General features: G+C 44.5%; 1 protein-coding gene across 1 annotated transcript in view; it reads right to left on the bottom strand.

Annotated features, from left to right (window-relative positions):
* HSF5 (heat shock transcription factor 5) overlaps nucleotides 1-25,276 on the bottom strand; it is a 1,208,320-nt gene that overhangs the window by 486,176 nt on the left and 696,868 nt on the right. The window lies entirely within an intron of this gene.

Below are 25,276 nucleotides of genomic sequence, written 5' to 3'. Positions count from 1 at the left end.
CACGAGTACCTTTGTAATGCCCTGGTACTCCATCTAGGATGGCGGAGGCTGGCATAATTTTTATTGTGAAATCGAGCACACTAGCTGCCATGTCTTTAGAACAAATCTTAAGCGCCACAAGCTAAGATAGTGACATGTTTCAGTTACATTGTTGCTCATCAATCATGGAACTAGCACTCTAGACCCCTCACTAGTGACAGTGAGTATTTGAAGTTAAAAAATGTATGAGATTAACTTTTAATGATTCAAGAAGACCTTATTCTGCGAGGTACACAAAGTGTTATTCCAGAGAGTCTCCGACAACAAGTGATCGATGTCGCCCATGAGGGACATCGAGGAATAGTTGTGCACTCCATAATCGAGTCGGGTTTCCGTATCTCGTTGAAACGGTTGAAAAAGAGCTAAAGACTTGTCACATATGCAACTGACGTTCATCTCAAGTTATTTAGCACCCTTTGAACATGTTAGAATTGCACATCAAGCTTGGGAGAAAATTGCTTTTGATTTCTTTGGTCCTCTTGAGAATGGACATCATCTTCTAGTTATTGTTGATGAATACTCTTGTTTTCCATTGGTAGAAGACCTTTCAACCACTACAGATGAAAAGATTATATGGCATCTTTGCAACATGGGTGTACCTGCAATGTTAAAATCTGACAATGGCCCACTTTTTAACAGTTGAGAATTTAAAGACTTCCTAAATCACCTCAATATAAAGCATCAAAAAAGCTCTTTGGCCCCAGGACAATGGTCTGGTAGAACGGTTCACTGAGTACTCTAAAGAAAACAGTTCATCATGTTTCATTGGAGAAGCTCAACCCCAAAGATTTTTTTAACACTACTCTTCAAGCATACCGTTTGACCCCTCACTCAATGACAGGGGAAAGCCCTGCAACTCTCATGTTTGGAAGAACAATGACAACCAGCTCCCCTAATGGACCAATCTCAGATCCAAGAATGAAGAAGGCATTCATGCTACGGACTTTGGTCACAAACAAAAGATGAAAATATATGCTGACAGACTACATCAGGTGAAAGATATCACTTTTACAAGAGGAGATTGAGTGCTTGTTAGACAACACAGAAAAAGAAAGCCTGATGCTCATTTTGAGGCTGAACCCTTTAGCATCCCTAACACCAAAGGACACACGGTGACTGCCCGGCGTCCTGGGATGTTCCTTATGAAAGATTCCTCTCCTTTTTGACATGTGTCCCATCACTCACCAAACATTGATGTCAATGTAGAGTCTGGGCACCGACAGACTGTTGATGACCCTGTGTCTGCTGGTAATTCCACCTCACCACTGCAGATCACTGACACTTTGACGGCCAGTTCCCGGCTTCCAGTGACCCGATCAGGAATTGTGATTCATGTACTGTCTTGCAAATAAAAAAATGCTGGAACTCTTTTGGTTCCCACTCTAGACAGTAGGCCTGTGATGTAAGCGTTGGTGAGTTGAAAGCAGGCATATAATTTTTAGTTCTGACTTGCACACAGCAGAATAAAGACATGAAACATTACTCTACTACGTGTGGCCTGGTAATTGGTGGTCACCACGCTACTATCTGAAATATATATATAGCCCGAAATGCTTCATTTTGTGAGAAGATGATCGTTAATAAATAACATCTTGCCTGAGATTCCGAGGGTCCGTTTCTCCTTCATCGCTGCCTGGAGGTTGCGGGAGTTTGCATTTCGTGTGAGATATATATATATATCTCCCAAAGCAGATTGGCTGTTCCCGAGCCTCTTGATACGGCGGGCACACGGCAGGGGTAGCCACCCCCCAAAATACCGAAGAATCCACTGCGTCTCCCTTTCCCCAATGACAGGACGAAAGAACGAACACTGGAGACGTGGCCTCAATCCAACAGTGTGTTTATTTAAACACTAGGTCCGACGCGTTTCGGAGTTTACTTGCACTCCTTTATCACGGGCAACAGACTGTGTTTGTCTCTCATTCTTCAAGTGCAAGTGCCGGTCACGTGCTATAGACATGGTAAAAATACTGCAACGCGTTCTTTACAAGGTTCAATACAATTCAGATGACAAATCTTACTTTCAAAATTAATCATTAATTCATGGATAACTCATCATTGAAAATGCGCTGCACAATATTGTACTGTGTCAAAGTATTTCATGTACGAACTTGAATAAGTGAAACTTTATCACATTGCCTACGCGTGAGCAGACAAGGGTGCAGTACACTGCAGTTCTCATTCTAGCTATTATCATCAACAAGGCCACATAATCATCAAACCCCAGTGGGCCTAATCCTTGATCTGATTATATACATAAACCACAGCTTCTACAATATGCATGTGCAGTGCGTGGCTGCGTTTTGATAATGTGCATGAAAATGGTCAGAGTTCATATTTATCTAACAGCATTTATCTTCGATCGAATTGTTCAATTCTACGTATAATATTGAAGCAATCCCAATGTAGATAGCGCATCTTCTTAGTATTAAAACATCAACAAAATAATACCTGATCAGGTTTGTGAGCAGACAAGCGTAAAATAACTTCATTAATCTCTATGCTTCTCTAATATGCAACACAAATTCATGCTGGGATAATCAGTGTTTATAAAATTGTATATACCTAGAAATCATCCAGCCCAAGTGGGCATAATCCTTCCTCAAGTGAAATTCATGAGCATAGAAAATTGAGCATAAGAAGATGGAATACACCTAACTTAATGCGTTGCGTAGTAACACCTTGTACACTGTATAGGGAAAATAAAAAGTTCAACATTTGTTTGCGAGAGATTTTTTTCAACGAACTCAAAACAAGTTTTTAGAAATTTCCATGTTATTATGTTGATTTTATATATATATATATATATATATATATATATATATATATATATATAAACAAACAGCGTTGTCTCCACACTTCCTCGCGCCTTTCCGCGCTGTCCGGCGAACAGAGACCACACGAATCCCAGGTAATTGGCACAGATGAAATGTTTATTTCAGAGCTGCAATCTGACGCGTTTCGGACAAAATGTCCTTGCTCACAGATAATCAGATATCGCCCGCCATGTTTTTAAATTTGCTGAGTGCACACCACGTGATTAATAGACATGGACAAAATACTATGCAGGTATCCACTGTGTAAAACATTGGTTAGTCTGTTTAATAAAAACAACATGATATTAGGTCAAAACATGATCGAGTTTTTTAAAAAAATGGTAAAAAATAAATAAAACCATTTAAAACTAGAATGCTTAAATGCAATTATGGAATCGAATATCAATGTTGCAGAAAAATTGCCAATCGGGTTCTGGCACAAAAATTTCTAATCGTGTCCAAATGTAAATAAGACACAAGCGGTGTGCGAATATGAAAGCTATATACTTCTTGGTCATCAATATATCAAAATTATACCTTGTATTATAAACATGGCTCAATGTGCAAAAATATTGATTTGTTTAATAGCTGCCTAAAGGCATCTAATAAATATATGCAAATCACGCAAAATAATACAGTAATCAACCTATCTGAAATCACATTGTCAGTCGCGGAAAAACAACTTTTGGCTTTGGGTTTGTCATTTTGTCCCACCAACTGTTTTAAATATACCCAAACTAGAGTGGATGTTTTTAAATTTATTCGAAAGCTCAAGTTAAGGAAACACTTTCAATTAAATCAAGCTGCTAATACTGCTCTACAGAATAGCAATGCACAGGGGTTTTGTTCTAATTTGCAGGCAGCTGATGTAAATACTCTGCTTGCAGTACAAACTTTGGCAGTAACAAATAATTCAGAAATCAGTGGTACTCAGGAGAATCTTTTAGAAGCTGGTATCATATGTAATATGCCAGCAACCAGCCCATTTAAACCTACTTCTACCTTCATTCCCATGATGCCAAGAGATGCGATAGATGTTTTCAATGATTGCTTAGTGGAAGATCTTAAAAAATTAAATAGAGAAGTCACTCAGCATAATCGGCGGAGAAATCACTCTGAGATTCAATACTCTCAACTGATTTGCAAACTTAAAAAACATACTGAAGTCATTATTAACAAAGCCGATAAAGGCGGAAATATCGTTCTCTGGCCAAGAAATATGTACATGGAAGAAGCAGGTTTACATTTAAATGACATCAATTGCTATAGAAAAGCAAACTTTCAGGAACTAAGGCAAAATAAAGATTTTGTTTTTGGTGAATTAGCACAGTGGAGACGTGCTGGACTGCTATCAAAAATGAGTACAATTTTTTAAAAAATGACCATCCGTTGACTCCTTTCCTATATTTTATTCCTAAAGTGCACAAAAACCTGACACCAGTGCCTGGAAGACCGATTATATCAGCACAAAAAAGTTTACTGGAGGCTATGTCCAAGTACGTGGATCACTTCCTTCATGACTTTGTGGAAAATTTGCCTTCATTTGTTAGAGATACTGGTCATTTTTTGAACAAATTAAGATCAGTTAAATGGGAGGAGGACTATCTTCTAATTGTAATGGACATCAGTTCATTATACACTAGTATTCATCATAAGGATGGCATTAATGCAATTCGCCATTTCTTGGATCAAAGAAGTATTCATATGTATGAACATAATAAGATGCTGACCAAGATGGTGGAAATTTGTTTAACTCGTAACTACTTCCTTTTTAATAAGGAGGTTTACCAACAACTACGCGGAGTAGCAATGGGGGCATGCTTCTCTCCCAGCTACGCGTGTTTGCACGTGGGCTGGTGGGAGGAGCATGTCCTCAAAAGCACCCATAAAGTTAGATTTGATCAGCATGTTCTCCAGTGGTGGAGGTTCATTGATGATGTTTGTTTAATCTGGAAAGGTTCACCTGAGTCAGCTATTGGTTTTATTAATGATTTGAATGACAATGCCTTGAATTTGAAATTTACTTATGATATCAGTAATGAAAAAGTACAATTCCTGGATGTAGAAATATATATAAAAGAGAATAAAATACATACCAGGCTACATAGGAAACCCACGGCGGGAAATTCCGTGTTGCATGCTGGCAGCTCACATCCCCGGCACCTGATACGAAGTATCCCCTTTGGTGAATTTTTGAGAATAAAACGCATTTGTAGCCATAAGGGGGATCTTGAAAAGTGTCAGCAAGAGGCTTTCAATAGATTTTTACAAAGAGGATATAAGAATATAGATTTGGTCAAAGCGAGAGACAAGGCTAATAGTGTTGATGTTCCCTGTGAGACAGGGGAGGAGTCTGAAATCGCGTCAATTGTCCAGGTTAAAGATGTCACGAAGGTAACAACTATTGAATCTATAGATAATATCAGATTGATTACTAATTTTTGCAGACAGGAGAGAAAGATTCGTAAGATTCTTTATAAAAATTGGCCAATTGTTCGGTCTGACATAACAATGTCACAAATCTTACCAAAACTTCCCAGTCTAACTTTCAGAAGAGCTCCATCTATGAGAGATGCATTAGTCAGAAATAGTCCTGAAGTGACAATCTCTAATACCTGGCTTACTTTGAGATCAGGATTTTTTAAATGCAGTTCATGTCGTGCTTGCAAGTTTGGCAGAAATACTACTGAATATTTAACTGCATTTGGTAGTGAACCTATTAAAATAAAAGGACATTATACTTGCAGAACAGATCATGCCGTTTACGTTCTAGAGTGCACCTGTCATTTATTGTATGTACGTAGCACAAAATTGCAAGTTTTTAATAGGATTCTACAACACCTTAGAGCTGTGGTAAATTCAGATTCTAATTATCCTGTGGCACGACATTTTAAACTTGTTCATAACAACAATCTTGAGGATCTCAAATATTTTGTTATCAGTGCAGTGCCCAAGAATATTCGAGGTGGCAATAGAGAAAAAAGACTGAGACAAATTGAAACGGAATTTATTTTGCTACTCGACACTAAAATGCCTAACGGTCTTAATAACAGCGATGATTTGCACAATTTTCTTTAATAAATAACTGACTTTTAACATTACTCAATATGCTATCTTGGATCCCAGATTTACTATCAATGGTTTTTATCTACTTTTTTATGACTAAAGTTTTCTGGAAGTTTTAGATTTAAAAAAAAAAAAAAAAAAACTTTTTAAGATTTTTTTAGATCTCTTAAGTGGTGATAGTAGCTTTTGGCCAGTTTAAAAGCCTGGGGAATCTTGTCCAGTTTTTATTTTCTATATATTATAGTTTTTTGAAAAATAATGCATTCTGTCTTGACCGATAGCTATTGATTAATAAATATATTAAAGGAATTTTTGTATATCTTCTTAAATACCCACATTAGTTTATGTTTTGTTTTAGGAAGTAGAAAAGATTTACACCCCCGATTTTATTGGATTTGTTGGATGATTTCCTTAAATAGTTGTCAGTTTTATTCAATCCTGACCGGCAATTTGGTTTCGGGGTTCTTTATAACTCAAAACTAACTCCAATTAGTTTAAGACATTGTGTCTGTGATGAGTAAATGATCACTAGCTTCCAAACATATGTAAATTTATTATTTTTCCTTTTTATTTTTCCTTTTTTTGCCAATAGAAACATCTGGGTATTAATACTGAAGAGTGGGACGTGACAACTTAACGTGATGATACTAACTGAAAGATTTAAGATTAAGAAACTACATGAGGGACGTCGTTTATCTGCTGCAATTTTTGAATGTTTGAATGTTTACATTCGATTGACTGAAATTTTATGATTATGCACTTTAGCACTAGATCACTTTTTTGCACTATTTTTGCACACAATGATTTACCATGCATACGGAATCTGATACATTTATTTTTTGTGTTTTAGGCCAGTGATTGTGGTTACTTATTTGGCGGAAATTTATTTCCAATAGAGATTCTTCACCAAGAAGTGTGTAAATAACCTTGGCTCTAATGCTTCAAAAAGAATTTGTATAGGCTGGTTACATAATATAAAAACACTATGTTCTTATTATTGTTTGGTACTGTATTAGCTTCTTATTTATGTTCAACATATGACTCCCTTGTGGGAGGTACCATCAAAACCAGTTTTACAACTTAATTCTTTAATTCCTATGATTGGGCAATGGTAATCATGTGCTTTTTTTTAAATTTATTATTTAAGTGCACTGATAGGTCCAGCGCGTCATGTGAACAAGACTGCCTGTGTGCAGTCGAAACGCGTCATGCTGGGCACTTGCTCGTATTGATTTTGCATTGTGCACTTGCATTTGCACTTTTTTTGAATCTGCTAAAAAATGAAATAAAAATGAAGAATTAACTATCCATGCGGTGGTCCGTACCTGTTTGGTGTAATCAAGACGTCGATTACTTCAGGATGGTGGTGTGTATATATATATATATATAAACAAACAGCGTCATCTCCACACTTCCTCGCGCCTTTCCGCGCTGTCCGGCGAACAGAGACCACACGAATCCCAGGTAATTGGCACAGATGAAATGTTTATTTCAGAGCTGCAATCTGACGCGTTTCGGACAAAATGTCCTTGCTCACAGATAATCAGATATCGCCCGCCATGTTTTTAAATTTGCTGAGTGCACACCACGTGATTAATAGACATGGACAAAATACTATGCAGGTATCCACTGTGTAAAACATTGGTTAGTCTGTTTAATAAACACAACATGATATTAGGTCAAAACATGATCGAGTTTTTTAAAAAAATGGTAAAAAATAAATAAAACCATTTAAAACTAGAATGCTTAAATGCAATTATGGAATCGAATATCAATGTTGCAGAAAAATTGCCAATCGGGTTCTGGCACAAAAATTTCTAATCGTGTCCAAATGTAAATAAGACACAAGCGGTGTGCGAATATGAAAGCTATATACTTCTTGGTCATCAATATATCAAAATTATACCTTGTATTATAAACATGGCTCAATGTGCAAAAATATTGATTTGTTTAATAGCTGCCTAAAGGCATCTAATAAATATATGCAAATCACGCAAAATTGTACGTAAATCTGTACATCACAACAAACATATTTGTGCAAATTATGCTTATCATTGTAAACATAGTTCCATGTGCAAAAATAGCTGATTACATTAAAAGACCGTTAGGAGCAATTCATTCACCGCATAGTAGCTGGATACTAACTTAGTGCAAATATTGCGAAAATTTGAAACACTTTATAAGTACTGCCATCCGTCTGTGGCTTATACATCTATAATTGTATTTACTATTCAAATACCGAATTGTAATTATCAATTGCAATATTTTAACCCTGCAAGATGACTTAATCGAAAACCAATGTTCCACTAAATGAGTGTTGATGCATAAAGTGCTAGTGCTACGTAAAAGTCCCATGTAAAAGAAGGAAATGTGCAGTGTGTATTGATTAAAAACAATTGTGCTGCAAGGAGGCCAGCCGCATTAAATGTACCAACAAACGTCTCCCCTAAAAAGACCTAGAATATAAATTTGAGATGCGGCATATTGTTACTAGTGTGAACTTATTCATAAGAAATGATACAGGTCTTCTGTGGTATTTAAACCGTTAGGGAATTTGCTATCTAGTTCTAATATGACCTTGGATTCCATCCTTCTTAACATCTTGTCTCTATCGCCTCCCCTGCGTGGTTTCAGAATCGCCGTTATTACATAGTATTTCAAACATTGCAAATCATTGTTGTGCATTTGTTTGAAATGCCTGGCTACTGGATACGAGCTATCGTTGTTGACGATAGCCCGAAGATGTTGAAGGATTCTGACATGCACCTGTAGCCTGGTACTGCCTACATATCGTAAGCCACAGGTGCATGTCAGAACATAAACCGCATATTCGGTCCTACAATTATAGCTCCCTTTAATAGTAACTATTTCTGGACTAAACGGGGTGGCGTATTTTGTAGTGTTAATTCCAAACCTGCAAGCCCTGCAGCTGGAACATTTGGCAAACCCCGGCCGGGGATGTAACCACATTTTGTCTTTCCCTAATTCAGGCCTGCTCTTGGCAATTTGGGTTTTCATCGAGGGTCCTTTTCTATAAGTGATGGTAGGACCGCATCAGTCAGAAGTATTGACTAACTGCGTGTAATGATGGCTCTGATTTTCCTTTCTTGTTTATTGAAAGTGGTTACAAATCTGGTGTAGGAGAGTGGGGTCTGCTATCCTATGGTCACCCCAAATTTTTGCTTTTTGCTTCACTGGTTTTTGACATATTGAGGCTGTGGGCCTGCTAATCAGACCCCCAGCCTGCTGTTCTCTCTACTAAATTGACACTATGCACTTTAGGTGCATAACCAATTGGAACTGGATCACCCTGTGAGCCCCTGTACCAGTGTACACTAGGTACCCAGGGCGTTGGTGTATCTAAGGCCTACCAGGGGCTGAAGCATGTATTGTGCCACCCCTGGCCTGGCCTAACAATTTGACACAAGTGGCTGATCACTCAGCTGGGGTATGTTGGTGTAACCACCTTTTACTTAGGTGTAGTGTACCTATACCTAACCTTAAATGGGACACATGTTAACCTATAAGTCACTCCTATGGCAGGCCTTAAACAATCCTGAAGGCAGAGTGCTTGGTTTCATGTGAGATGGTGCTCTGGCATGAGCTGAGCCTGTCTGCAGTGGTCGGAACAACTTCCTTCTACCATTTCCAGATATCGCCATACCATATACTCTTAAGTGCATTATGAACCTTGCGGTTAAATGCTATCTTTGGTTTGGCTTTATCAAAACATGTCGAGTAAGGTGTCATACGAATTGGAAAACTAACCCCTCGCCAATTCTGGCGACGGGGTTAGCATTCCACCCTTCCAGAGGGACACGACATGTACAGAACCTGAAACCCGGATAAAATCAGACATAGCCTCAGCTCCACAAAATGGACGCTGCCACCACAGACACAAGTCTGCCCTCCTGCTGCTGGGAGTCCTTCCAGCTTGGGAGACGTGGACAAAGGATTTCCTGCCAGGGGAGGTGCGAGCACCACCCCAGACAGGATTTTGTGTATTGGTGAGGTAGGGCTTGAATAGAATCAGACATGCCTGAGGCTCACAAGGAGCCTCGGTGCATATGCCAGTTCAAACCGGTCCTGGGGCACACCAGCCCCGGACCTGGGGCGAGCTGGACAAAGGATTGGGGGTGTAACCACCCCCTTCCTGGTCCCACCCTTAGGGAGGGACCTAGCAGGTAGTCCGGCCCCTAGAATCCGCTTAAAGGTAGGAGCTGTGTCCTAAGACTTCAGACATCCTGGAATCAACTTGAAACTAAGAAGAAGACGGGAATTTCGACGTTCTGCTGCACAGAAGACTGAAGGAATTCTCCCCTATGGTCAGGGAGTGACCATCTTGCTAACGCAAGCACCAACCAGCGAATCGACGTCTGCTTTGCCGCCGCCTCCCGCCGGAGCCCGAGCCCAGAGACCAACAAGAACTGGACCTCCAGACCTCTCACAGCCCGATCCACAGTCCCTGCAAAGAAGGAACCCGTGGAGGCTCCGAGACACGTGGAGCCAGCCATCTTGGAAGACACTCGACAAGCTGCAAGCGCGACAACAGAGGCTCCCTCCAAGTTGTGCTTTGGGTCCTGAGAAGCCCAACATCCGAGCAGCATCTGCACCAAAGGTGAGCCCTCCAGCATCTCCACGATCTGCGTGGGGCCCCTCTACACTTTGCGACTTGACGCGCTTGCCCGGTCCCTGGCCCGTTGGCTAGTGGCCATCTTGGCGACCATCTTGAAAAACTACGACGCTGGTCTGGTTGCTCCAGACTGGCCCCTGCTGCCCTCCAAAGGAGCAGCCCCTCTGACCTTGCTGGTCAGAACTACAAGCTTTCTTTGATTCCTGTGACTCCTGCTTTTGCCAAGGCTTGTTTGCTTCTTCTGAGTCGCCGACACCGCCGACCGCGAGAGCCTGTGTGGGACAGCTCGTGAACCGACTCCTGGACGTCGTCGACCTTCAGGGACCACGTGGCTGCAGAGACAAGCTACACCTCTTCACCTGTTTGCACCCGACATCGCCTGGTACCTACCTGGTGCCACGCCGGTCACTGGCTAGTGACTGTGAACACTGTCCCCTCTGCTTACAGGTCTTCTACACTTACGATCCACCCTTGGATCCACCGCATCTCTTCTGGACCGACCGCCTGCAGCATCTTTGTCGTCAGGCTCCATTGAACAGATAGACGAAACCCGACGCACTTCGAGCCCTATGCACCCGCTTCCTGTGGGTGAGGTAAAGCTGGCACTCCGGTGCACAAGTGTAGAGTAACATCTTTACTGTCTAGGTTTGAAGTCTTGATTTCGTAGTCCAACCAGAAGACCCTTCTAGCAGTAACTTTTGAACTTTTACGCACCCATTGAAAACCTATGGGAGCCCGCGTGTAAATTTCCTCACTGCACACGCGACCCGTGGACCTCCTGGTCACTAACTGAAGTTAGCTCCTTGTAGGCCCAGCGATTCTAGAGGCCCTAGGCCTTCTACCTTTCCTAGTCGTGGTACTTATACCACTATTTTAGTATATGGTTTGAGCGGCCACCAGGGCCTATCCATATAAAGTGCAACTTCTGTATATTGTGATACTTTCTTGTTTAACGATTTGTGCTCCTGTGCTCATAAAGAGTCTAGGGGATACTTTGAGTAATAAATACAGATATATTTTGAATATATATCTGGGTGGTGTCCTTTCATTGGTTTAAAGGGGGGTTACATATGGTAAAACAGCTTGCTTTACATGCCTAAACGAGTTTAGCCTGAAAGACTGCTTAGCCTACGCTACCACTAGGGCAGCTGGTCCGAAAAGGTTGACTTACAACCACACCATAAGGGTTGCTTGGCATGGTACAAGGTGGTCACTTTAACTAGTGAACATCATATACCAGGCCAACTTCTCACATTGGTGACCAGCGGTTGGGATTTGAGCTTGCTGTTGTTTTACCTCTGTAATCTCTTTGTTACCAATTGAAAGATCATACAGGTACCTTTAGGTACATATAAAACAAGATAGTTATATACTTAAGTTATACTGAACTTAGTTGTTGTAGAGCAAAGGGAGTAGCACACCCTGACTACAACTACTAGATAGGTTTAGTAGGAAAACCCAAGTGTAGGTAGTTGCAACACATCCACCCACACTTAAGAGCAATGGCTGGGGCAGAGGGGTCCAACGTACCCATCTCTGTCGAGAGTGACCCCCAGAGGGCACCATCCACCTTTGCTACCCTAAACCAGAATGAGCTCAGGCAGTTGGCTAATTCCAGGGGCCTTAAACAGCCCAGGAACCCTACCTCTGCTGAACTCAGAGAACTCTTGCAAACTGATGAAGATCAGAGAGCTCTCAAGAAAGCCTCCCAGTTAGGCCCCTTAGGGACTGGAACAGGAGGCCCTCCTTCTGAAGATGCTACTGAAGCACCCCTTCCTAACAGTCGCCCCTTAGGTGAGAATCAGACTACAGATGATGAGGATCAGCATAGGGACAAGAATGATAAGGGGGATGAGTCTGATAGTAGTAGTGGTTCAGATGGGAGAAATAGCCCAGTGCCAGGTGCTATACTTGGCTCAGCTAACTTAAGACTATTTGGGAATGACAATGGGTTCCCCCCATTGAATCTCCCTAGTGGACTTAACCAGGGGTTTGGGAGACAGAGGAATCACTCAGGTGACTCTAATGCCTCTCATGCCTCTAGAGGCTCTCAGGGTCACTCCAGAAGAAGGATGACCAGCCCTCAGAGGAGGGAGCATGAGGCCAGAATGCAGGAAGCTCAGCTGAGGATCAGGAAACAGGAGCTAGAAGTAGCCCTGATGGAAGAGAAACTGAACAAGGCTAGGCAACCTAGAGAGAGTGGGTCTATACCCACTGGTGGCAGCATTGTCCCGAGGGACAAAGATAGGGTCTTTGATAATAGGAACCTGTCCAAGGTTGTGCCCCCCTACAAAAGTGGGGATGATATCCACAAGTGGATGACTGCTCTTGAGAGAGCCTGCAAAGTGCAGCAGGTTCCTGAAGACCAGTGGGCCCGCAATCTTATGGCTCTCCTTTGAAGGTAGAGGCAGAGATAGACTCCTCACTGTTAGAGAGGAGGATGTCAGAAACTACAGAGCCCTGAAGAGTGTCCTGGTTGATGGGTTAGGCTTAACCACTTAACAGTACAGGTTAATGTTCAGAGATACCCAGAAGACACAGACTCATGACTGGTCTGAATACATTGAATGTGCCACTAAGGCTTTGGAGGGTTGGTTGCTGGGAAGTAAGGTTTCAAATTATACAGGATTGTACAATTTGATGATCAGAGAACAAATTTTAAATAATTGTCAAAACCAGCAACTGCATCAACACTTGGTTGACTCGGATCTGACCTCTCCCCAAGAATTGGGAAAGAAGGCAGACAAATGGGTCAGAACCAGGGTTAAGCAAAAGAACCAGAACCAGGGCCAAGGGGGTGATCAGAAGAAAACAGACCAAAAGGGTGGTGATCAGAAATCCAAAGACCAGAAGTCTTCAACAGGGCCCCAAACTAGTACTAATGAGGGTGGGTCCCAACAATCTAAAGGAAAGAAGAAAGAAGGTCCAAAGAAACCCTGGTGCAAATCTTGCAAGAATACAACTCACTGGACTAGTGATTGTAAGAAGGGTGGAGCCCCCAACACTGGTGCCCCTAAGGCACCTGCTCCCAGTAGTACTGTTAGCAGTATTGGTCCCCAGACAAAGGGTGTAGTGGGAATCACTATGGGAACTGAAGGAGATTCTGACTTAGACAGAACCCTTACACAGGCAGTCTTGATCTGTGATGGGGACATGGATTTGTCCCTGACTGTGAGCCCCAGTAATCTGGGCAAGTACAGACAGACTCCATTGATAAATACAAAAGTGGCTCAAGCCTACAGGGACACATGTGCCAGTGTCACTATGGTGACACCAGGCTTTGTGGATCCTGGACAGTACATACCAGGTGAGAATTACCTGGTGACCAATGCCAGCAATACCACTACTTCCCATAGTGTGGCTATTCTTAACTTCTCATGGGGAGGGGTAACTGGCCTCAAAAGGGTTGTGGTTAGTGCAGACCTCCCAGTAGAATGTTTGTTGGGCAATGACCTAGAGAGTTCTCTATGGTCAGAAGTGGAGTACAGGACACATGCAGAGATGTTAGGTATATCACCACATGTCCTTGCTGTGACCAGGTCACAGGCCAAAAAGTGCCTTACTGAACCTCAGGTCTTGGATCCTGGAACAATGGACCAAGCACCTACCAAGAAGAAGAACAGGAGGGTTAAGGCTGTGCCTTCCCCCCTGCCTCCAAGTGATGATCAGTCTTCCCAGGAGGATGATCTCGAGAACCCTGAAGGAACTGTCCCTGAAGAGCTTGAACCTGACCAGGTTGAGTTTCTGGGGACAGGGGGACCTTCCAGGGCTGACTTGGGGCAGGCTCAGTTATCCTGTCCATCTCTTGAACCCCTCAGACAGCTGGCTGCTGCTGAGGCTGCTGGGAATACTCAAGGTACCCATAAAGTGTATTGGGATGATGGGCTCCTTTATTCAGAGGCTAGAGACCCAAAACCTGGTGCAACCAGGAGGTTGGTTATACCTCTGTAATTGAGGGGCTTCCTTCTTACCTTGGCCCATGATATTCCTCTAGCAGGACACTTAGGCCAGAACAAGACTTGGGACAGGCTTGTCCCTCACTTTCACTGGCCTCACATGAATGAAGATACCAAGGAGTTCTGTCGCTCCTGTGTGACCTGCCAAGCCAGTGGCAAATCAGGTGGCACAACAAAGGCCCCCCTAATACCACTACCTGTGGTGGGGGTCCCCTTTGAAAGAGTGGGAATAGATATAGTGGGTCCCATGGATTCCCCCACTGCATCTGGGCACAGATTTATACTGGTGGTAGTGGATCATGCCACCAGGTATCCAGAGGCAATTCCCCTTAGGACCACAACAGCTCCTGTTGTGGCCAGGGCCCTACTGGGAGTATTCTCCAGAGTGGGGTTTCCTAAGGAGGTAGTTTCTGACAGAGGTACCAACTTCATGTCAGGATACTTGACAGCTATGTGGAAGGAATGTGGTGTCAACTACAAGTTCACCACCCCTTATCACCCACAATGCAATGGGCTTGTTGAGAGATTCAACAAGACCCTAAAGGGTATGATCAAAGGATTACCTGAAAAGCTCAGGCGAAGATGGGACATCCTTCTACCCTGCCTTCTGTTTGCTTACAGAGAGGTCCCACAAAAAGGAGTTGGCTACAGCCTCTTTGAATTGTTGTTTGGGCACCCTGTAAGAGGCCCCCTATGTCTGGTGAGGGAAGGATGGGAGTTACCTCTCAAAAAGCCTAAGCAAGACATAGTGGACTATGTACTTGGTCTCCGCTCCAGGATGGCTGAGTACATGGAGAAGGCATCCAAAAACCTTGAGGCAAGCCAGGCCTTACAGAAAGCTTGGCATGACCAAAAGGCTGTCTTGGTTGAGTTTCAGCCAGGACAGAAGGTATGGGTGTTGGAGCCAGTGGCCCCAACAGCACTCCAAGACAAATGGTCTGGACCCCATACAATCCTGGAAAAGAAGGGAGAGGTTACCTACTTGGTGGACCTAGGCGCTCACAGGAGTCCCCACAGGGTACTCCATGTTAACAGGTTAAAAGCATATGTTGACAGGGCAGACATGGGCTTGCTCATGGCTACAGATGAGGGACAGGAGGAAGAGAGTGACCCTCTCCCAGACCTGTTGTCTCAGAACCCTGAAGATGGTTCAGTTGAAGGAGTGACCCTTGGAGGCAACCTCACTGAGCATCAGCAGATTGAATGTAGACAAGTTCTACAATCATTTCAGCATATGTTCTCACTGATACCTAGTCAAACTGATTGGTGTACCCATGTGGTGGACACTGGTGAAAGTCTTCCTGTGAAGAACAAACTTTACAGGCAACCTGACCATGTAAGGGACTGTATAAAGGCTGAGGTACACAAAATGCTGGAACTGGGTGTCATTGAGCCCTCAGAGAGCCCCTGGGCTAGCCCAGTGGTTCTGGTCCCCAAACCTCACACCAAAGATGGCAAGAGAGAGACGAGGTTCTGTGTGGATTACAGAGGACTCAATGCTGTCACTAGGACAGACGCACATCCTATTCCAAGGGCAGATGAGCTCATAGATAAACTGGCTTCTGCTAAGTTTTTGAGCACATTTGATTTGACAGCTGGCTATTGGCAAATCAGGTTAGCTGAGGAGTCTAAGGCCAAAACAGCATTTTCAACCCCAGGAGGACACTACCAATTTTTGGTGATGCCCTTTGGTCTGAAGAATGCACCTGCCACCTTCCAAAGGTTGGTGAATCAAGTCCTTACTGGGTTGGATGACTTTTGCGCAGCATATCTTGATGACATTGCTGTCTTTAGCTCCACCTGGGAGGATCACCTGATCCACCTGAAGAAGGTACTTGAGGCTCTGCAAAAGGCAGGCCTCAGTATCAAGGCTACTAAGTGCCAGATAGGGCAGAGTAAGGTTGTGTACTTGGGCCACCTTGTAGGTGGAGGTCAAGTTCAACCACTGGAGAGTAAGATACAATCCATCAAGGACTGGTCTCCTCCAACCACCCAGACTCAAGTCCGAGCTTTCTTGGGCTTGACTGGGTACTACAGGAAGTTTGTTAAGAACTATGGGTCCATTGTGACTCCCCTTAATGATCTGACATCCAAAAAGATGCCCAAAAAGGTTCAGTGGACAGTAAGCTGTCAAAAGGCATTTGATGACCTGAAGAAGGCCATGTGCTCTGCACCTATCCTGAAAAGTCCTGACTACTCCAAAGAGTTTATTGTCCAAACAGATGCTTCTAAGTTGGGTGTGGGAGCTGTGCTGTCACAACTTAATGTAGATGGTCAAGACCAACCCATTGCTTTTATTAGCAGAAGGTTGACCCCCAGAGAGAAGAATTGGTCAGCTATTTAGAGGGAGGCCTTTGCTGTGGTGTGGGCCCTGAAGAAGCTGAGGCCATACTTGTTTGGCACTCACTTCAAGATTCAGACCGACCATAAGCCCCTCTTATGGCTAAATCAGATGAAGGGTGAAAACCCCAAACTGCTTAGGTGGTCCATTTCCCTACAGGGGATGGACTTTACAGTGGAGCACCGGCCAGGTACAGACCATGGGAATGCAGATGGTCTCTCCAGGTACTTCCACTTAGGACATGAAGACAAGACTGGTCAAGGCTAGTTTAATGTCCCTGCGTTTGGGGGGGGGGGGGGTTGTGCAGGAGAGTAGGGTCTGCTATCCTATGGTCACCCCAAATTTTTGCTTTTTGCTTCACTGGTTTTTGACATATTGAGGCTGTGGGCCTGCTAATCAGACCCCCAGCCTGCTGTTCTCTCTACTAAATTGACACTATGCACTTTAGGTGCATAACCAATTGGAACTGGATCACCCTGTGAGCCCCTGTACCAGTGTACACTAGGTACCCAGGGCGTTGGTGTATCTAAGGCCTACCAGGGGCTGAAGCATGTATTGTGCCACCCCTGGCCTGGCCTAACAATTTGACACAACTGGCTGATCCCTCAGCTGGGGTAAGTTGGTGTAACCACCTCTTACTTAGGTGTAGTATACCTATACCTAACCTTAAATGGGACACATGTTAACCTATAAGTCACTCCTATGGCAGGCCTTAAACAATCCTGAAGGCAGAGTGCTTGGTTTCATGTGAGATGGTGCTCTGGCATGAGCTGAGCCTGTCTGCAGTGGTCGGAACAACTTCCTTCTACCGTTTCCAGATATCGCCATACCATATACTCTTTAGTGCATTATGAACCTCGCGGTTAAATGCTATCTTTGGTTTGGCGTTATCAAAACATGTCGAGTAAGGTGTCATACGAATTGGAATACTAACCCCTCGCCAATTCTGGCGACGGGGTGAGCATTCCACCCTCCCAGAGGGACACAACATGTACAGAACCTGAAACCCGGGTAAAATCAGACATAGCCTCAGCTCCACAAAATGGACGCTGCCACCACAGACACAAGTCTGCCCTCCTGCTGCTGGGAGTCCTTCCAGCTTGGGAGAGATGGACAAAGGGTTTCCTGCCAGGGGAGGTGCGAGCACCACCCCAGACAGGATTTTGTGTATTGGTCAGGTAGGGCTTGAATAGAATCAGACATGCCTGAGGCTCACAAGGAGCCTCGGTGCATATGCCAGTTCAAACCGGTCCTGGGGCACACCAGCCCCGGACCTGGGGCGAGCTGGACAAAGGATTGGGGGTGTAACCACCCCCCTTCCTGGTTCCACCCTTAGGGAGGGACCTAGCAGGTAGTCCGGCCCCTAGAATCCGCTTAAAGGTAGGAGCTGTGTCCTAAGACTTCAGACATCCTGGAATCAACTTGAAACTAAGAAGAAGACGGGAACTTCGACGTTCTGCTGCACAGAAGACTGAAGGAATTCTTCCCTATGGTCAGGGAGTGACCATCTTGCTGACGCAAGCACCAACCAGCGAATCGACGTCTGCTTTGCCGCCGCCTCCCGCCGGAGCCCGAGCCCAGAGACCAACAAGAACTGGACCTCCAGACCTCTCACAGCCCGATCCACAGTCCCTGCAAAGAAGGAACCCGTGGAGGCACCGAGACACGTGGAGCCAGCCATCTTGGAAGACACTCGACAAGCTGCAAGCGCGACAACAGAGGCTCCCTCAGAGTTGTGCTTTGGGTCCTGAGAAGCCCAACATCCGAGCAGCATCTGCACCAAAGGTGAGCCCTCCAGCATCTCCACGATCTGCGTGGGGCACCTCTGCACTTTGCGACTCGACGCGCCTGCCCGGTCCCTGGCCCGTTGGCTAGTGGCCATCTTGGCAACCATCTTGAAAAACTACGACGCTGGTCTGGTTGCTCCAGACTGGCCCCTGCTGCCCTCCAAAGGAGCAGCCCCTCTGACCTTGCTGGTCAGAACTACAAGCTTTCTTCGATTCCTGCGACTCCTGCTTTTGCCAAGGCTTGTTTGCTTCTTCTGAGTCGCCGACACTGCCGACAGCGAGAGCCTGCATGGGACAGCTCGTGAACCGACTCCTGGACGTCGTTGACCTTCAGGGACCACGTGGCTGCAGAGACAAGCTACACCTCTTCACCTGTTTGCACCAGACATCGCCTGGTACCTACCTGGTGCCACGCCGGTCACTGGCTACTGACTGTGAACACTGTCCCCTCTGCTTACAGGTCTTCTACACTTCCGATCCACCCTTGGATCCACCGCATCTCTTCTGGACCGACCGCCTGCAGCATCTTTGTCGTCAGGCTCCATTGAACAGATAGACGAAACCCGACGCACTTCGAGCCCTATGCACCCGCTTCCTGTGGGTGAGGTAAAGCTGGCACTCTGGTGCACAAGTGTAGAGTAACATCTCTAATGTCTAGGTTTGAAGTCTTGATTTCGTAGTCCAACCAGAAGACCCTTCTAGCAGTAACTTTTGAACTTTTACGCACCCATTGAAAACCTATGGGAGCCCGCGTGTAACTTTCCTCACTGCACACGCGACCCGTGGACCTCCTGGTCACTAACTGAAGTTAGCTCCTTGTAGGCCGAGCGATTCTAGAGGCCCTAGGCCTTCTACCTTTCCTAGTCGTGGTACTTATACCACTATTTTAGTATATGGTTTGAGCGGCCACCAGGGCCTATCCATATAAAGTGCAACTTCTGTATATTGTGATACTTTCTTGTTTAACGATTTGTGCTCCTGTGCTCATAAAGAGTCTAGGGGATACTTTGAGTAATAAATACATATATATTTTGAATATATATCTGTGTGGTGTCCTTTCATTGGTATAAAGGGGGGTTACATATGGTAAAACAGCTTGCTTTACATGCCTAAACGAGTTTAGCCTGAAAGACTGCTTAGCCTACGCTACCACTAGGGTAGCTGGTCCGAAAAGGTTGACTTACAACCACACCATAAGGGTTGCTTGGCATGGTACAAGGTGGTCACTTTAACTAGTGAACATCATATACCAGGCCAACTTCTCACATCTGGGAACAGAATTGATGTCCCTTTCATCAGATACACTCTTGTTAGATCCTGTAGTGGCAAATAGTGAGGCCCTTGATTTAACGTTTATTTTCTTAACAGCCTGCTTAAGAATAGATTTTTTATAGCCCCTCTGTTTGAATCTTGTCAGGGCTTGATCTGTGCAGATTGCCAGATCCTCCTCTGTGCTGCAAATTCGCTTAAATCTTAATAATTTGCCATATGGGATGTTGTTGATTATGTGTCTGGGATGGGCACTGCTGGCATGCAATGTGGAATTGCCTGCAGTGCTCTTCCTGTGTAAAGTGGTTGCTATTTTGCCATCACGAATAAAAATACTTACATCCAAGAAATCTACATGTTTCTTACTAATATGTGATGTAAATTTTAAATTTTCATGATTTACATTGATCTCATCAACAAAATCCCTGGCGCTTTGTTGATCGCCTCTCCATATGATAAAATCATCTATGTATCTCATCCATTCAGAAACCTGATCATTAAATGCGGAGCCATGAATGCACTTGAGGACCTGCTCCTCCCACCAGCTGACGTGTAAACACGCGTAGCTGGGGGAGAAGCAGGCCCCCATAGCCACGCCCCTTTTCTGCAAATAGATGTCATTGCCAAACAAAAAATAGTTGTTATTCATACACCAAGATACTAGCTCCACAATCATTTTGTTGTGGCTATAGCACTCCAACGGTCTAGTACCTAAAAAATAATTCAGTGCTTTAAGCCCAGTAGAATGTTCTATGCTAGTATAAAGGGATTCGATTTCCAGTGTAATGAATACCGAATCCGCAGACCATGGAATGTTCTTAATCTTTTTGAGAAAATCCCTGGTGTCATTGATATAAGTTGGCAAACATTTGACTAGATCTTGTAAAAAAAAGTCGATGTATTGAGTGATGTTTTCTGCCACACTCTGGATTGCAGATATTATGGGCCTCCCAGGGACTGGTACCGTCTTTTTGTGCACCTTAGGTATAAGATATAATCTGGGCAGAAAAGGATATTCAACATGCAAAAAACGGAATTCCTCCGTTGAAATCATACTTTCTCTTTTCCATTTGAAGAGAGCTTTTTTCAAACCTTCTCTGGCGTCATTGTAATTTTTCAGTGTAGATTTTTCATAGCACAATGGATCACTCAAATGTTTCTGTGCTGTAATCTTTTAGTGGCCAGATAACAATGTTGCCACCTTTATCTGATGTGGTGACAATTATTTGATGATTATTGCTCAGTTTCTTGACCAATTCTGCATATTGGTTTTCCTGTTCGCTTTTATATCTTTTGCGGTGTTTGATTTGGTGGTGCAATTTTTTGAGGTCTTCAACTATTGCATCTTGAAAGATGTCAATCGCGTCCTTGAGCATATTTGGTTCAAAATTGGATTTGGGCTTGAAAGGACTCATGTTGGCTCCCAGTTGTGTGACAGCTGCTTCAGTTAGCCTTTGTTGGGTAGATGCCTCGTCATCTGCAATGCGCTCATTGTCTGTGTTGGTAAGAACAAGTTCATTCATTGTTAATAAAGTTACAGCATCAGATGCTGAAAGGTCAGTGTTGGATTGCTTGTCTGAACTTAGCTCATATTCTTTTAGACCTTCCTTGATGCTGAAAAACTTCTTTAACTTAAGTTTGCGAATATAACAAAAGACGTCAATACGAGTTCGTGTATAGTTAAAGTCACTTATGGGACAAAAAGACAAACCAAGGCTTAGAAGCTGTTTTTCAGCTTCAGAAAGGGTGATTGAGGAAAGATTTATAATGGTGTTGTCATCTGTTATTGTTTTTTTCGCCAGTACTGCTTTTTTGATTTTTTGTAGCTGTTTCCGCTTTTTTCTGCATTCCCGCCTCCTTGCGTTGATTCTTGTTCTTTTTTCTTCTGATTCCTTGGTCTTAATGTCTGGCGACGGTCCACCACTAGAAAATCGATTTCTTCTCCTAAATCCAAGACTTTAGACTTGTCTGTTGTCCTTATTGTATTCGTTTTGACTGAGAGGCTGCAGCTTACATCAATAAACGCTAAGAACTTACCTTCCTGCTGTGGGCTCTTTCTAGGGGACAACTTTGTGCTTGGATCTTTAGCGGCCAGTCCTGCTGCGAAAGAAGGTCTTTGCTGGCGCCAACCGACGTCAGCACCTATGAGCAGGGAGTTGCGTTATGTGAGGCGCATGGTGCCACCCCTCATGTACGGGACGTCTCACCAGCCCACTGTAGTTTTAATTTGGAACATTTGGCAGCACGCATACAAATTCACTGGAATGAACACTGCCCGGTGCTATAAAAACCACCAAGACCAGAAGGCAACTCGCTTGTCCCGCCCACTGGGGCTAGCATTACAGGTGATTTCAGTGCTGAGTGCTTGCATGGCAACGCCTTTCCAGAGTCTGCCCATGAAGAAGTGCGCGAGGCGGCGAACGAAACGCGTTGGCATTAAAGACTTGATCATTGAGGTGATTTGTTTTGACTGAGAGGCTGCAGCCTACATCAATAAACGCTAAGAACTTACCTTCCTGCCGTGGGCTCTTTCTAGGGGACAACTTTGTGTTTATATATATATATATATATGTGTGTGTGTGTGTTTGTATATATATATATATATATATATATATGTGTGTGTGTGTTTGTATGTGTGTATAGATATATATATATATATATATATATGTAGCACAAGTTACTTACCTTCGGTTAGGATATATCTATAAGAAACATTAGTTAGTTATAAATTCCTTACCTTAGAATTACCCCCAGGCGTCAGACTGGATCCGGAAAGATTTTTCATCAGCAGTACCTCTGTGCGTCGGAAGGTGGCATTGGTCGACTCCGCATTCGTCGTCGGTGTGAGAAGTTGGCCTGATGTATGATGTCACTAGTTATAGTGTACACCTTATATCAGTCCAAATACCCTTATGGTGATTGGTTGTAAAGTCAACCTTATAGACCAGCTATCCTAGTGGTAGCATGGACAAGAGCAGTCTTAGGCTAAACTCTGAATGGCATGTGAAGCCAGCTGTGATACCATATATAATCCCTTGAATACCAAATGAAAGGACACCACAACAGATATATATATAAAATAAAGTGTATTTATTCTAAGCAAACCCTCAGCACTCTTTATGAGATTAGAGGTAAGTACAACACAGTCTTATTAATGCATACAGTAAGTCACATAGGTAAGTAATACAGTTAGGCCCTAGGGGCCACGCAAACCATATACTAAATAAGTGGTATAAGAACCACTGTCACGGAAATAGAATAGGCCTAGGCCTAGGGAATCGCTGGGGCTACACTACACTAGCGTTAGTTAGGAAGTGGGAGGCCCACGGGATTCGTGTGCAGAGTGGAAACACTCACGCGTAATGCGTAAAAGTCAATAGCACTAGTACAGTTTAGAAAACGGTAGATTTAGGACACTTCCGGAGTAGCTAGGAAGTTGAGACTTGAAAACTAGACACTAGGATAGTCACTATCCTGATGAGCACCGGAGTACCCAAGTTACCTAGCCCACAGGCTGCGGGTGCATAGGGGTGAAGATGCGTCGTTTTCGTCATCGACTCCTATGGATGCCTGAAGAAAGATGCTGACAGGCAGTCAGTGAAGAGTGTCCGGTGGATCCCAAGGCTGGGATCAAGAAGAGAAGAAACCTGCAAGCAGAAGGGACAGAGTCAAGGTCACTAGCCAGTGACCACGTGGAACCAGGAAGGAACCAGGCGATGTCGTGAAGAGTTGCAGGTGAAGGTGAAGCTTGTCGCTGCAGCCAGGAGGACCAGGAAGCGTCGAGGACGACCAGGACCAGGAGGCGAGCTGTCCCACGAAGGCTCTTGCTGTCGGCGGCGTCGAAGTTGGACTAGGACTCACCAAGCCTTGGCAAGCGGAACCCACGAAGAACGAAGGACTTGCTTCTGGTGCAGACCAGGAAGGTCTGGGGTGCTTCTTCTTTGCAGAGAAGCGGGAGCCAGTCTGGAGGAGCCAAACCAGCGCAGAAGATTTCAGGGTGCGTCGTCACAGAGGCCACTAGCCAGCGGGCAAGCAACCGGACAGACGCGGCAAGCAGGAAAATGCTGAAGGGCCCCACGCAGGACTCGTGGAGTGTGGGGGGCTGATCTTCGGTGCAGATGGTGCTTGGGGTTGGGGCTTCTCAATCCCCGGTGCACAACTTCGAGGGTACCTCAGAAGCTGCGCTGTAAGTTACTAGCCACTTTTCCCAGGTAGCCGGTCCCACGTCGCTCGTCGCCTCCACGGATCTCAGCTCTGCTGCAGATGTGGATGAGGGTCGGAGAAGTCTGGAAGTCAAGGCTCTGGTCGGGCTCTGCAGTCGGTTCCTCGTAGAACGGTCGCAAAGCAAAGGGTAGTCTCTTGATGGTGCCTGTTTGCACAGGGTAGCCACTCCTTGGCTACAAGGGAGATTCTTCAGTCTTCTTCTTTCGTCGAATGTCGAAGGTCCAGAGTTTCTGTTCAGTTTTGCAGGTTCAGGATAATCCAAAGTCTTGAGGCCCAACTCCCACTCTTATACTAATCTGGGGGGCTGGGATACCTGCTAGGTCACGCCTTATGGGTGGGACCTGGGAGGGGGTGGTTACACCCACTTCCCTTTGTCCAGTTTCGCGCCAGAGCTGGGGCTGGAGTGCCCCAGCGCCGGTTTGAACTGGACTATGCAAGGAACACCTTGTGTGCCCCAGGCATGTCTCATTCCTTTCAGCCCACCCTGCCCCAATACACTAAAGGCTGTCTGGGGAGGTGCTAGCACCTCTCCAAGCAGGAAACCTATTGTCCAGGCCTCCCTGGCTGGGTTCACTCCCAGCAGCAGGAGGTCAGACTTGTGTCTGTGGCAGCAGCATCCATTTTGTGATGGTGAGGCTTTGGTTAGAGTTAAACAGCAAAGTAGGATTTTAACATGTCTCTCCCTCTAGAAGGGAGGAATAATATCCTCATCACCAGAAATGGTATGGGGGTATTATTCCAAAGTGTTAGACACCTTACACAACATGTTTTGATAAAGCCAAACCATAGTTACCATAACCGTTTAAGATTATAAGGCACTTTAAGAGTATATGGTAGGCTATATCATAGAACAGCTATAAGGACATGGTTCCGAAAGCTGCAGACAGGCTCAGCTCATGCTAGAGCACCATCTCACATGTTACCAAGCACTCTGCCTCCAGGATTGTTAAGGCCTGCCATAGGAGTGACTGATAGGTACACATGTGTCTATATATAAGGGTAGATATAGGCATACTATATCTAAGCAAGGGGTGATTACACGACCTTGCCCCAGCTGAGTGATCAGCCAGTTGTGTCTGATTGGAAGGCCAGACCAGGGGTGGCATAATACATGCTGCAGCCCCTGGGAGGCCTAGGGTACACCT

Source organism: Triturus cristatus, chromosome 3_2 (assembly GCF_964204655.1).
Source record: "Triturus cristatus chromosome 3_2, aTriCri1.1, whole genome shotgun sequence".
In the NCBI taxonomy this organism is placed as follows: domain Eukaryota; kingdom Metazoa; phylum Chordata; class Amphibia; order Caudata; family Salamandridae; genus Triturus; species Triturus cristatus.
This window is presented reverse-complemented; position numbering and strand designations above follow the sequence as displayed.